A 12,500-nucleotide genomic window follows, 5' to 3' on the forward strand; every position below is an offset into this window, starting at 1 on the left:
GGCGCGTCTGCCCCGGTAGACGGGGTTGCCTCTTTCGGACTTTGCCGTTCCGGCGCGTCTGCCCCGGTAGACGGGGTCGCTTTATTCGGACTTTGCCGTTCGGGCGCGTCTGCCCCGGTAGACGGGGTCGCTTTATTCGGACTTTGCCGTTCGGGCGCGTCTGCCCCGGTAGACGGGGTCGCCTCTTTCGGACTTTGCCGTTCGGGCGCGTCTGCCCCGGTAGACGGGGTCGCCTCTTTCGGACTTTGCCGTTCGGGCGCGTCTGGCCCGGTAGACGGGGTCGCTTTATTCGGACTTTGCCGTTCGGGCGCGTCTGCCCCGGTAGACGGGGTTGCCTCTTTCGGACTTTGCCGTTCCGGCGCGTCTGCCCCGGTAGACGGGGTTGCCTCTTTCGGACTTTGCCGTTCCGGCGCGTCTGCCCCGGTAGACGGGGTCGCTTTATTCGGACTTTGCCGTTCGGGCGCGTCTGCCCCGGTAGACGGGGTCGCTTTATTCGGACTTTGCCGTTCGGGCGCGTCTGCCCCGGTAGACGGGGTCGCCTCTTTCGGACTTTGCCGTTCGGGCGCGTCTGCCCCGGTAGACGGGGTCGCCTCTTTCGGACTTTGCCGTTCGGGCGCGTCTGGCCCGGTAGACGGGGTCGCTTTATTCGGACTTTGCCGTTCGGGCGCGTCTGCCCCGGTAGACGGGGTTGCCTCTTTCGGACTTTGCCGTTCCGGCGCGTCTGCCCCGGTAGACGGGGTCGCTTTATTCGGACTTTGCCGTTCGGGCGCGTCTGCCCCGGTAGACGGGGTCGCTTTATTCGGACTTTGCCGTTCGGGCGCGTCTGGCCCGGTAGACGGGGTCGCTTTATTCGGACTTTGCCGTTCGGGCGCGTCTGCCCCGGTAGACGGGGTTGCCTCTTTCGGACTTTGCCGTTCCGGCGCGTCTGCCCCGGTAGACGGGGTCGCTTTATTCGGACTTTGCCGTTCGGGCGCGTCTGCCCCGGTAGACGGGGTCGCTTTATTCGGACTTTGCCGTTCGGGCGCGTCTGCCCCGGTAGACGGGGTCGCTTTATTCGGACTTTGCCGTTCGGGCGCGTCTGCCCCGGTAGACGGGGTCGCCTCTTTCGGACTTTGCCGTTCGGGCGCGTCTGCCCCGGTAGACGGGGTCGCCTCTTTCGGACTTTGCCGTTCGGGCGCGTCTGCCCCGGTAGACGGGGTCGCTTTATTCGGACTTTGCCGTTCGGGCGCGTTCGCCCCGGCCGACGCGGGACGAAAGTCGTTTGCGACTTTGCCTTCCCTGTGTAGGGCGTTCAAAGGCGAATCTTTTGTTACCAATCTCGTCACTTTGCTGCCAGTCTGGGCCGAGATACGTGCGATTGAACGGTATCGCCTAGGCAGACGCGGTACGGGGTTTTCGAATTTTTAAAGGTCCTTTTCTTTGGCGGAGCACGACGAATTTTACAGCGCCGCGTCGGCCGCGCTGCGGCGCATCTTTTTCGATCATCACATTGCGGTCGGAGCAGCGGGCGATTAACCGCTCGCGACAGGGAGACTTTGACCATTTCAAACTTTTCACGGCCGGCCCCTATGTCTCAAGCCTACGAATTTGAAGTCAGTGTGCAGGCGAATCTTTTGCCACCGGTCCCGTCGTTTTCCTGCCATTCTCGCTCGAGATAGGGGCGATTCAACAGTCTCGCCTAGGCAGACGCGGTCCCGCCTAGGCAGACGCGGTTCCCTCCCCGGCGAACGCGGTAAATGGTCTTCGAGTTTTTAGAGGCACTTTTACCTGGCGGAACGCGACGAAATTTACGCCACGCGTCGGCCGCGCCGGCGCGCATCTTGTGCAGTCATCCCCGACCCGCTGCTTCCAATGTAGCCGGAGCAGCGGGTGATTGACCAGTCTCGCAAGGGGCCGCCTTTTCGAATTCTCGCGGCCGTCGCCTTGAGCGCAGCCGCTCAGTTTTTAGTTGCGCGCGTTGGGCTGAGAAGGGCGAACATTTTGAGACCTCTCCCGTCCCTTTCGCGCAACGCAAGGCAGAGTTACGCTCGTTTGAAGCTCGCCTAGGCAGACGCGGTCCCGCCTAGGCAGACGCGGTTGCCTCCCCGGCGGACGCGGTGAACGGTCTTCGAACTTTTAAGGGCACTTTTAACTGGCGGAACGCGACGAAATTTACGCCACGTGTCGGCCGCACCGCGACGCATCTTGTGCAGTCATCGCCGACTCGCTGCTTCCAATGCAGCCGGAGCAGCGGGCGATTGACCAGGCTCGCAAGGGGCCGCCTTTTGTAATCTTCGCGGCCGTTCCCGTGGGCGAATCCGCTCCATTTTTAGATCCGCGTGTGGGGCTGAGAAAGGCGAACATTTTGAGACCTTTCTCGTCCCTTTCGCGCAACGCGAGTGAGAGTTACGCTCGTTTGAAGCTCGCCTAGGCAGACGCGGTCCCGCCTAGGCAGACGCGGTAAATGGTCTTCGAATTTTTAAAGGCACTTTGAACTGGCGGAGCGCGACGAAATTTACGCCACGGTTCGGCCGCGCCGGCGCGCATCTTGTGCAGTTATCGCGGACTCGCTGCTTGCACTGTAGCCGGAGCAGCAGGTGATTGACCAGGCTCGCAAGGGGCCGCCTTTTCTAGTCTTCGCGGCGGTTCCCGTGGGCGCAGCCGCTCAATTTCTAGTTCCGCGCGTTGGGCTGAGAGAGGCGAACATTTTGAGACCTTTCCCGTCCCTTTCGCGCAACGCAAGTGAGAGTTACGCTCGTTTGAAGCTCGCCTAGGCAGACGCGGTCCCGCCTAGGCAGACGCGGTTGCCTCCCCGGCGGACGCGGTAAACGGTCTTCGAGTTTTTAAAGGCACTTTGAACTGGCGGAGCGCGACCAAATTTACGCCACGGTTCGGCCGCGCAGGCGCGCATCTTGTGCAGTTATCGCGGACTCGCTGCTTGCACTGTAGCCGGAGCAGCAGGTGATTGACCAGGCTCGCAAGGGGCCGCCTTTTCTAATCTTCGCGGCGGTTCCCGTGGGCGCAGCCGCTCAATTTTTAGTTCCGCGTGTGGGGCTGAGAAAGGCGAACATTTTGAGACCTTTCCCGTCCCTTTCGCGCAACGCAAGTGAGAGTTACGCTCGTTTGAAGCTCGCCTAGGCAGACGCGGTCCCGCCTAGGCAGACGCGGTAAATGGTCTTCGAATTTTTAAAGGCACTTTGAACTGGCGGAACGCGACGAAATTTACGCCACGGTTCGGCCGCGCAGGCGCGCATCTTGTGCAGTTATCGCGGACTCGCTGCTTGCACTGTAGCCGGAGCAGCAGGTGATTGACCAGGCTCGCAAGGGGCCGCCTTTTCTAATCTTCGCGGCCGTTCCCGTGGGCGAATCCGCTCCATTTTTAGATCCGCGTGTGGGGCCGAGAAAGGCGAACATTTTGAGACCTTTCCCGTCCCTTTCGCGCAACGCAAGTGAGAGTTACGCTCGTTTGAAGCTCGCCTAGGCAGACGCGGTCCCGCCTAGGCAGACGCGGTAAATGGTCTTCGAATTTTTAAAGGCACTTTGAACTGGCGGAGCGCGACGAAATTTACGCCACGGTTCGGCCGCGCCGGCGCGCATCTTGTGCAGTTATCGCGGACTCGCTGCTTGCACTGTAGCCGGAGCAGCACGTGATTGACCAGGCTCGCAAGGGGCCGCCTTTTCTAATCTTCGCGGCCGTTCCCGTGGGCGAATCCGCTCCATTTTTAGATCCGCGTGTGGGGCCGAGAAAGGCGAACATTTTGAGACCTTTCCCGTCCCTTTCGCGCAACGCAAGTGAGAGTTACGCTCGTTTGAAGCTCGCCTAGGCAGACGCGGTCCCGCCTAGGCAGACGCGGTAAATGGTCTTCGAATTTTTAAAGGCACTTTGAACTGGCGGAGCGCGACGAAATTTACGCCACGGTTCGGCCGCGCCGGCGCGCATCTTGTGCAGTTATCGCGGACTCGCTGCTTGCACTGTAGCCGGAGCAGCACGTGATTGACCAGGCTCGCAAGGGGCCGCCTTTTCTAATCTTCGCGGCCGTTCCCGTGGGCGAATCCGCTCCATTTTTAGATCCGCGTGTGGGGCCGAGAAAGGCGAACATTTTGAGACCTTTCCCGTCCCTTTCGCGCAACGCAAGTGAGAGTTACGCTCGTTTGAAGCTCGCCTAGGCAGACGCGGTCCCGCCTAGGCAGACGCGGTTGCCTCCCCGGCGGACGCGGTAAATGGTCTTCGAATTTTTAAAGGCACTTTGAACTGGCGGAGCGCGACGAAATTTACGCCACGGTTCGGCCGCGCCGGCGCGCATCTTGTGCAGTTATCGCGGACTCGCTGCTTGCACTGTAGCCGGAGCAGCAGGTGATTGACCAGGCTCGCAAGGGGCCGCCTTTTCTAATCTTCGCGGCCGTTCCCGTGGGCGAATCCGCTCCATTTTTAGATCCGCGTGTGGGGCTGAGAAAGGCGAACATTTTGAGGCCTTTCCCGTCCCTTTCGCGCAACGCAAGTGAGAGTTACGCTCGTTTGAAGCTCGCCTAGGCAGACGCGGTCCCGCCTAGGCAGACGCGGTTGCCTCCCCGGCGGACGCGGTAAATGGTCTTCGAGTTTTTAAAGGCACTTTGAACTGGCGGAGCGCGACCAAATTTACGCCACGGTTCGGCCGCGCCGGCGCGCATCTTGTGCTGTCATCGCGGACTCGCTGCTTGCACTGTAGCCGGAGCAGCGGGTGATTGACCAGGCTCGCAAGGGGCCGCCTTTTCTAATCTTCGCGGCCGCTGCCGTGGGCGAATCCGCTCCATTTTTAGTTCCGCGCGTTGGGCTGAGAAAGGCGAACATTTTGAGACCTTTCTCGTCCCTTTCGCGCAACGCAAGTGAGAGTTACGCTCGTTTGAAGCTCGCCTAGGCAGACGCGGTCCCGCCTAGGCAGACGCGGTTGCCTCCCCGGCGGACGCGGTAAACGGTCTTCGAATTTTTAAAGGCACTTTGAACTGGCGGAGCGCGACGAAATTTACGCCACGGTTCGGCCGCGCCGGCGCGCATCTTGTGCAGTCATCGCCGACTCGCTGCTTCTACTGCAGCCGGAGCAGCGGGCGATTGACCAGGCTCGCAAGGGGCCGCCTTTTCTAATCTTCGCGGCTGTTCCCGTGGGCGCAGCCGCTCAATTTTTAGTTCCGCGTGTTGGGCTGAGAGAGGCGAATATTTTGAGACCTTTCCCGTCCCTTTCGCGCAACGCAAGTGAGAGTTACGCTCGTTTGAAGCTCGCCTAGGCAGACGCGGTCCCGCCTAGGCAGACGCGGTTGCCTCCCCGGCGGACGCGGTAAACGGTCTTCGAGTTTTTAAAGGCACTTTGAACTGGCGGAGCGCGACCAAATTTACGCCACGGTTCGGCCGCGCCGGCGCGCATCTTGTGCAGTCATCGCCGACCCGCTGCTTGCACTGTAGCCGGAGCAGCGGGCGATTGAGCAGTCTCGCAAGGGGCCGCCTTTTCTAATCTTCGCGGCCGTTCCCGTGGGCGAATCCGCTCCATTTTTAGATCCGCGTGTGGGGCTGAGAAAGGCGAACATTTTGAGACCTTTCCCGTCCCTTTCGCCCAACGCAAGTGAGAGTTACGCTCGTTTGAAGCTCGCCTAGGCAGACGCGGTTGCCTCCCCGGCGGACGCGGTAAATGGTCTTCGAGTTTTTAAAGGCACTTTGAACTGGCGGAGCGCGACCAAATTTACGCCACGGTTCGGCCGCGCCGGCGCGCATCTTGTGCTGTCATCGCGGACTCGCTGCTTGCACTGTAGCCGGAGCAGCGGGCGATTGACCAGTATCGCAAGGGGCCGCCTTTTCTAATCTTCGCGGCCGTTCCCGTGGGCGAATCCGCTCCATTTTTAGTTCCGCGCGTTGGGCTGAGAAAGGCGAACATTTTGAGACCTTTCCCGTCCGTTTCGCGCAACGCAAGTGAGAGTTACGCTCGTTTGAAGCTCGCCTAGGCAGACGCGGTCCCGCCTAGGCAGACGCGGTTGCCTCCCCGGCGGACGCGGTAAACGGTCTTCGAATTTTTAAAGGCACTTTGAACTGGCGGAGCGCGACGAAATTTACGCCACGGTTCGGCCGCGCCGGCGCGCATCTTGTGCAGTCATCGCCGACCCGCTGCGTCCACTGCAGCCGGAGCAGCGGGCGATTGACCAGTATCGCAAGGGGCCGCCTTTTCGAATTCTCGCGGCCGTTGCCTTGAGCGCAGCCGCTCAATTTCTAGTTGCGCGCGTTGGGCTGAGAAAGGCGAACATTTTGAGACCTTTCCCGTCCGTTTCGCGCAACGCAAGTGAGAGTTGCGCTCGTTTGAAGCTCGCCTAGGCAGACGCGGTCCCGCCTAGGCAGACGCGGTAAATTGTCTTCGAATTTTTAAAGGCACTTTGAACTGGCGGAGCGCGACGAAATTTACGCCACGGTTCGGCCGCGCCGGCGCGCATCTTGTGCAGTTATCGCGGACTCGCTGCTTGCACTGTAGCCGGAGCAGCAGGTGATTGACCAGGCTCGCAAGGGGCCGCCTTTTCTAATCTTCGCGGCCGTTCCCGTGGACGAATCCGCTCCATTTTTAGATCCGCGTGTGGGGCTGAGAAAGGCGAGCATTTTGAGACCTTTCTCGTCCCTTTCGCGCAACGCAAGTGAGAGTTACGCTCGTTTGAAGCTCGCCTAGGCAGACGCGGTCCCGCCTAGGCAGACGCGGTTGCCTCCCCGGCGGACGCGGTAAACGGTTTTCGAATATTTAAAGGCACTTTCACCTGGCGGAACGAGACGAAATTTACGCCACGTGTCGGCCGCGCTGCCGCCCATCTTGTGCAGTCCTCCTCGACCCGCTGCTTCCACTGTAGCCGGAGCAGCGGGTGATTGACCAGGTTCGCAAGGGGCCGCCTTTTCGAATGTTCACGGCCGTTCCCGTGGGCGCAGCCGCTCAATTTTTAGTTCCGCGTGTGGGGCTGAGAAAGGCGAATATTTTGAGACCTTTCCCGTCCCTTTCGCGCAACGGAAGGCAGAGTTACGTTCGTTTGAAGCCCGCTCCGGTAGACGCGCTTATGACCCGCGGGGGTCTGGGTACTTATCGCTGCATATATAAGGGGGCATACCGCCTAGGCAGACGCGAAACAGTAAAGCGTCCGCTTTGTCAGCAAAGTCCGAAACGGACCTCTCGACGCCCGGGAGGTGAATTCGGGCTTTAGGCGGCCTCGGCAGATGTGATTTTCATGAGTTTGTGCATTATTTATGCGAGTTTTGCGGCGAACGCGCCTCGAGTACGGCGGCTCGCCCGACGGCTATGTCCACGAGTACGGCTCGTGCGGGGCGCCGCGGAAGCGCGGTTGTGCGATGCCGCAGCAAAGCGCGCACGATTTGAGTGGCTTTTGCGGCGAACGCTCCTCGAGTACGGCGGTTCGCCCGATGACAATGTCCACGAGTACGGCTCGTGCGGGGCGCCGCGGAAGTGCTTTTTTGCGATGCCGCAGCAAAGCGCGCTCGATTTGAGGGGCTCTTGCCGCCAACGCGCCTCGAGTACGGCGGTTGGCCCGATGACAATGTCCACGAGTACGGCTCGTGCGGGGCGCCGGGGAAGCGCTTTTGTGCGATGCCGCAGGAAAGCGCGCACGTTTTGAGCGGCTCTTGCGGCGAACGCGCCTCGAGTACGGCGGTTCGCCCGACGGCTATGTCCACGAGTACGGCTCGTGCGGGGCGCCGGGGCAGCGCTTTCGTGCGATGCCGCAGGAAAGCGTGCACGATTTGAGCGGCTCTTGCGGCGAACGCGCCTCGAGTACGGCGGTTCGCCCGATGACCATGTCCACGAGTACGGCTCGTGCGGGGCGCCGGGGCAGCGCTTTCGTGCGATGCCGCAGGAAAGCGCGCACGATTTGAGCGGCTCTTGCGGCGAACGCGCCTCGAGTACGGCGGTTCGCCCGATGACCATGTCCACGAGTACGGCTCGTGCGGGGCGCCGGGGCAGCGCTTTCGTGCGATGCCGCAGGAAAGCGCGCACGATTTGAGCGGCTCTTGCGGCGAACGCGCCTCGAGTACGGCGCTTCGCCCGACGGCTATGTCCACGAGTACGGCTCGTGCGGGGCGCCGGGGATGCGCTTTTGTGCGATGCCGCAGCAAAGCGCGCACGATTTGTGGGGGTCTTGCCGCCAACGCGCCTCGAGTACGGCGGTTCGCCCGATGACAATGTCCACGAGTACGGCTCGTGCGGGGCGCCGGGGCAGCGCTTTCGTGCGATGCCGCAGGAAAGCGCGCACGATTTGAGCGGCTCTTGCGGCGAACGCGCCTCGAGTACGGCGGTTCGCCCGACGGCTATGTCCACGAGTACGGCTCGTGCGGGGCGCCGCGGAAGCGCGGCGTTGTGATGCCGCGGCAAAGCGCGCACGATTTGTGCGGCCCTTGCGGCGAAAGTGGCACGAGTACGGCGATTTACTCACCCACGGAGGTCTGGGTACTTATCGCTGCTATTATATGGGGGTCCCAGTGGAGCAGTCGGCGGCGCGCGCCCGCGTGTGCGCGCCGTGACCGGGTCTGATATGCGGCCTCGTGCCCAGCGTGTCCCCGTCCCTCGGACCCCACGGCATTCGTCTGCAGCCTCATCCGCGTCTGCGATAGGGGCTGGTTGTCGGACGACGCTGTTTCCACGTTTTACGAGGTGTGTTCCGTGCTACCCGGACTCGATTCCGTGCGAGCGCGCCGAAGACGCGGGCGTGTCCCGTCGTCTGGCGGCTTGGCCGTCTCGGCTACGCAGCAAGCGCCGTCCAGTTGCCTAATGCTGCGGCCCTAGAGGCCGATGTGCGCACTGGTGGGCGCGTTACAAATGCTTTGCCTAAAGGCACACGTGCTCTCTTGCCGCGTGGCGATTGCCGTACCTACGGGTCGGATGCCGCAGCGAGCTCGAACGATGCACGGGCAGCGCAAGCTGCCGCGAAAAAGATGCGTCGCGCGCTGGGGGTTTATGGCGGCCCTATCGGCGGCGACGAGGCACCCTTCTGGGGCGAAAAGGGAATGCCTATGCATCATACCTGGTTGATCCTGCCAGTAATCATATGCTTGTCTCAAAGATTAAGCCATGCATGTCTAAGTACATGCCGAAATAAGGCGAAACCGCGAATGGCTCATTAAATCAGTTATGGTTCCTTAGATCGTTTCTTTCTACTTGGACAACTGTGGCAATTCTAGAGCTAATACATGCATTGAGCCTGAAGGCCTTTGGCTGACGGGCGCTTTTATTAGACCAAGACCCATCGGGCTCTGCCCGTACTCTGTGGTGACTCTGGATAACTTTGTGCTGATCGCATGGCCATGAGCCGGCGACGTTTCTTTCAAGTGTCTGCCTTATCAACTTTCGATGGTAGGTTACTTGCCTACCATGGTTGTTACGGGTAACGGAGAATCAGGGTTCGATTCCGGAGAGGGAGCCTGAGAAACGGCTACCACATCCAAGGAAGGCAGCAGGCGCGCAAATTACCCACTCCCGGCACGGGGAGGTAGTGACGAAAAATAACAATACGGGACTCTTTTGAGGCCCCGTAATTGAAATGAGTACACTCTAAATCCTTTAACGAGGATCAATTGGAGGGCAAGTCTGGTGCCAGCAGCCGCGGTAATTCCAGCTCCAATAGCGTATACTAAAGCTGCTGCGGTTAAAAAGCTCGTAGTTGGATCTCAGTTCCAGACGAGTAGTGCATCTACCCGATGCGACGGCTCGGACTGAACATCATGCCGGTCCTCTCTTGGTGCCCTTCATTGGTGCGTCTCGAGGTGGCCTGCGCTTTTACTTTGAAAAAATTGGAGTGCTCAACGCAGGCGAGTCGCCTGAATAAACTTGCATGGAATAATAGAACAAGACCCCGTTTCTGTTCTGTTGGTTTTTGGAATACGGGGTAATGATTAAGAGGGACAGACGGGGGCATTCGTATTGCGGCGCTAGAGGTGAAATTCTTGGACCGTCGCAAGACGAACTACTGCGAAAGCATTTGCCAAGAATGTTTTCTTTGATCAAGAACGAAAGTCAGAGGTTCGAAGGCGATCAGATACCGCCCTAGTTCTGACCATAAACGATGCCAACCAGCGATCCGCCTGAGTTACTCAAATGACTCGGCGGGCAGCTTCCGGGAAACCAAAGTATTTGGGTTCCGGGGGAAGTATGGTTGCAAAGCTGAAACTTAAAGGAATTGACGGAAGGGCACCACCAGGAGTGGAGCCTGCGGCTTAATTTGACTCAACACGGGAAAACTTACCCGGCCCGGACACTGGGAGGATTGACAGATTGAGAGCTCTTTCTTGATTCGGTGGATGGTGGTGCATGGCCGTTCTTAGTTGGTGGAGCGATTTGTCTGGTTAATTCCGATAACGAACGAGACTCTAGCCTATTAAATAGGTGCGGGGTTCCCAGCACCTTACAACCTTCTTAGAGGGACAAGCGGCTCCTAGCCGCACGAAACAGAGCAATAACAGGTCTGTGATGCCCTTAGATGTCCGGGGCCGCACGCGCGCTACACTGAAGGAAGCAGCGTGTCTTTATCCCTGTCTGAAAAGACTGGGTAACCCGTGGAACTTCTTTCGTGATTGGGATAGGGGCTTGCAATTGTTCCCCTTGAACGAGGAATTCCCAGTAAGCGCGAGTCATAAGCTCGCGTTGATTACGTCCCTGCCCTTTGTACACACCGCCCGTCGCTACTACCGATTGAATGATTTAGTGAGGTCTTCGGACCGATGTCCGGCGCGGCCTTTCGGTTGCGCCGGTCTGTTGGAAAGATGACCAAACTTGATCATTTAGAGGAAGTAAAAGTCGTAACAAGGTTTCCGTAGGTGAACCTGCGGAAGGATCATTACCGGATTGTGCTTGTCACACCCGGCGCCGCCCCCACTTATAAGCGGGGGAAGGCCTCAACCGCGGAGTTGCGAGATTCTGAAGCCGCTTCTCTGCACAAACTGTTGCGCCCAGCGGAGCTCCGTCACCAAGGGAAAGTCGGACGGGCTGTATCCGCAGGTTTGAACGGCGTAACGCACCACTCATGGTGGGCTTTCGGTTGTCGACAACCGTCGAAGAGGCGCAAACAGAGCCGGTAGGCAGGCCGAGGGAAAGGCCTGCCCGCTGCCAAGGGAACGGCGGCGGCTGCTGCGAAGTACGAAAGGAAACGCTGCTCGCTGGCTTTGTCGTGTTGCGACCACGAGTCGGTAGGCGGGCCGAGGGAAAGGCCTGCCCGCTGCCAAGGGAACGGCGGCGGCTGCTGCGAAGTACGAAAGGAAACGCTGCTCGCTGGCTTTGTCGTGTTGCGACCACGAGTCGGTAGGCGGGCCGAGGGAAAGGCCTGCCCGCTGCCAAGGGAACGGCGGCGGCTGCTGCGAAGTACGAAAGGAAACGCTGCTCGCTGGCTTTGTCGTGTTGCGACCACGAGTCGGTAGGCGGGCCGAGGGAAAGGCCTGCCCGCTGCCAAGGGAACGGCGGCGGCTGCTGCGAAGTACGAGAGGAACCGCGGCTCGCTGGCTTTGTCGTGTTGCGACCACCAGTCGGTAGGCGGGCCGAGGGAAAGGCCTGCCCGCTGCCAAGGGAACGGCGGCGGCTGCTGCGAAGTACGAGAGGAACCGCGGCTCGCTGGCTGGGAAACTGCGCTTCTGCGCGACGCGCACGCGGCGGGACGCGCGCGGCCCAGGGAACGGCCGCGCGCGAAAGGTCTCGCACTGCGGGCGCGGAGTCTGACGCCGCGCCGACGGCGCGAAAGGAGGCACCGGGACCGAAAAGGACGAGGGATTATAATCCCGCACTTTGAACGCATTCGCGGCAGCCGGGTTCTCTTGCTGCTTCGTCCTTCCCAGCCTTCGAGTAGTCTGTCGGTGCGCTACCGAAACGCCGTCCATGGCACTGTGGCCGGTGGGCTCCTATTGCGGGAGTAGACTGATGAACGTCCGCTTTGCGGCTTGTTCCAAGTACGCGCTGCGTAGCCACGGCTAGGCGGTGCCTGTCTCCTTGCGAAGCAATGATGTGGCGAAATGGTCGAGTAGGGAGCAGCACGATGGCGCACCCGGGGGCGACCGGACCGGGGGGCGTTGGGAAAACCCCCTCCCCTACAAAAGGGTGCAGCAGCGGTAGGCGGTGATGACTCGCCTTGAAAGATGTGAACAGCAGTTGAGTGTGAACAGCAACAAAAAAAACCGCTGCTGGAGTCCGGGGGTAGCGTCGCTGCAGATCGCAGAAAGGTGCGTGAGGACGGTGGCACAGAGCTCCAAGAATGTATATTTCTAGCAAACGCCGGTGCTTCGAGGTGTTCTGCGGTCAGGCCCGTGCGGGCGGAGCGGGCGTGCCCAAGAAGGCACAAGAAGACCCACCTCTGATGAAGACCGGAATTGGAGCGTCACGCGTCGGCTCAGCACTTCTGCCTTAGTGGTTGCCAAATGCCTCGTCATCCTATTAGTGACGCGCAAGCCATTATCGCACAAAAGCTTCGAGAGACTTTGCTCGCTTTGGCTTTGAGGCACGCGCAGCATGCCGAACGGACGGCTGCGAGGCGCGAAAGAC

At 60.3% G+C, this 12,500-nt stretch overlaps 1 non-coding gene across 1 annotated transcript; it reads left to right on the top strand.

Annotated features, from left to right (window-relative positions):
- Positions 1-9,000: 9,000 nt before the first annotated feature.
- On the top strand, positions 9,001-10,815 carry LOC149324586 (small subunit ribosomal RNA). Its single transcript, XR_016286747.1, has one exon. It is a non-coding gene; the product is annotated as a small subunit ribosomal RNA (ribosomal RNA).
- Positions 10,816-12,500: the final 1,685 nt, after the last annotated feature.

The sequence above is a fragment of the Amblyomma mixtum genome, unplaced genomic scaffold (assembly GCF_055824585.1).
Source record: "Amblyomma mixtum isolate Tamu unplaced genomic scaffold, ASM5582458v1 scaffold_21, whole genome shotgun sequence".
Classification (NCBI taxonomy): Eukaryota; Metazoa; Arthropoda; class Arachnida; order Ixodida; family Ixodidae; genus Amblyomma; species Amblyomma mixtum.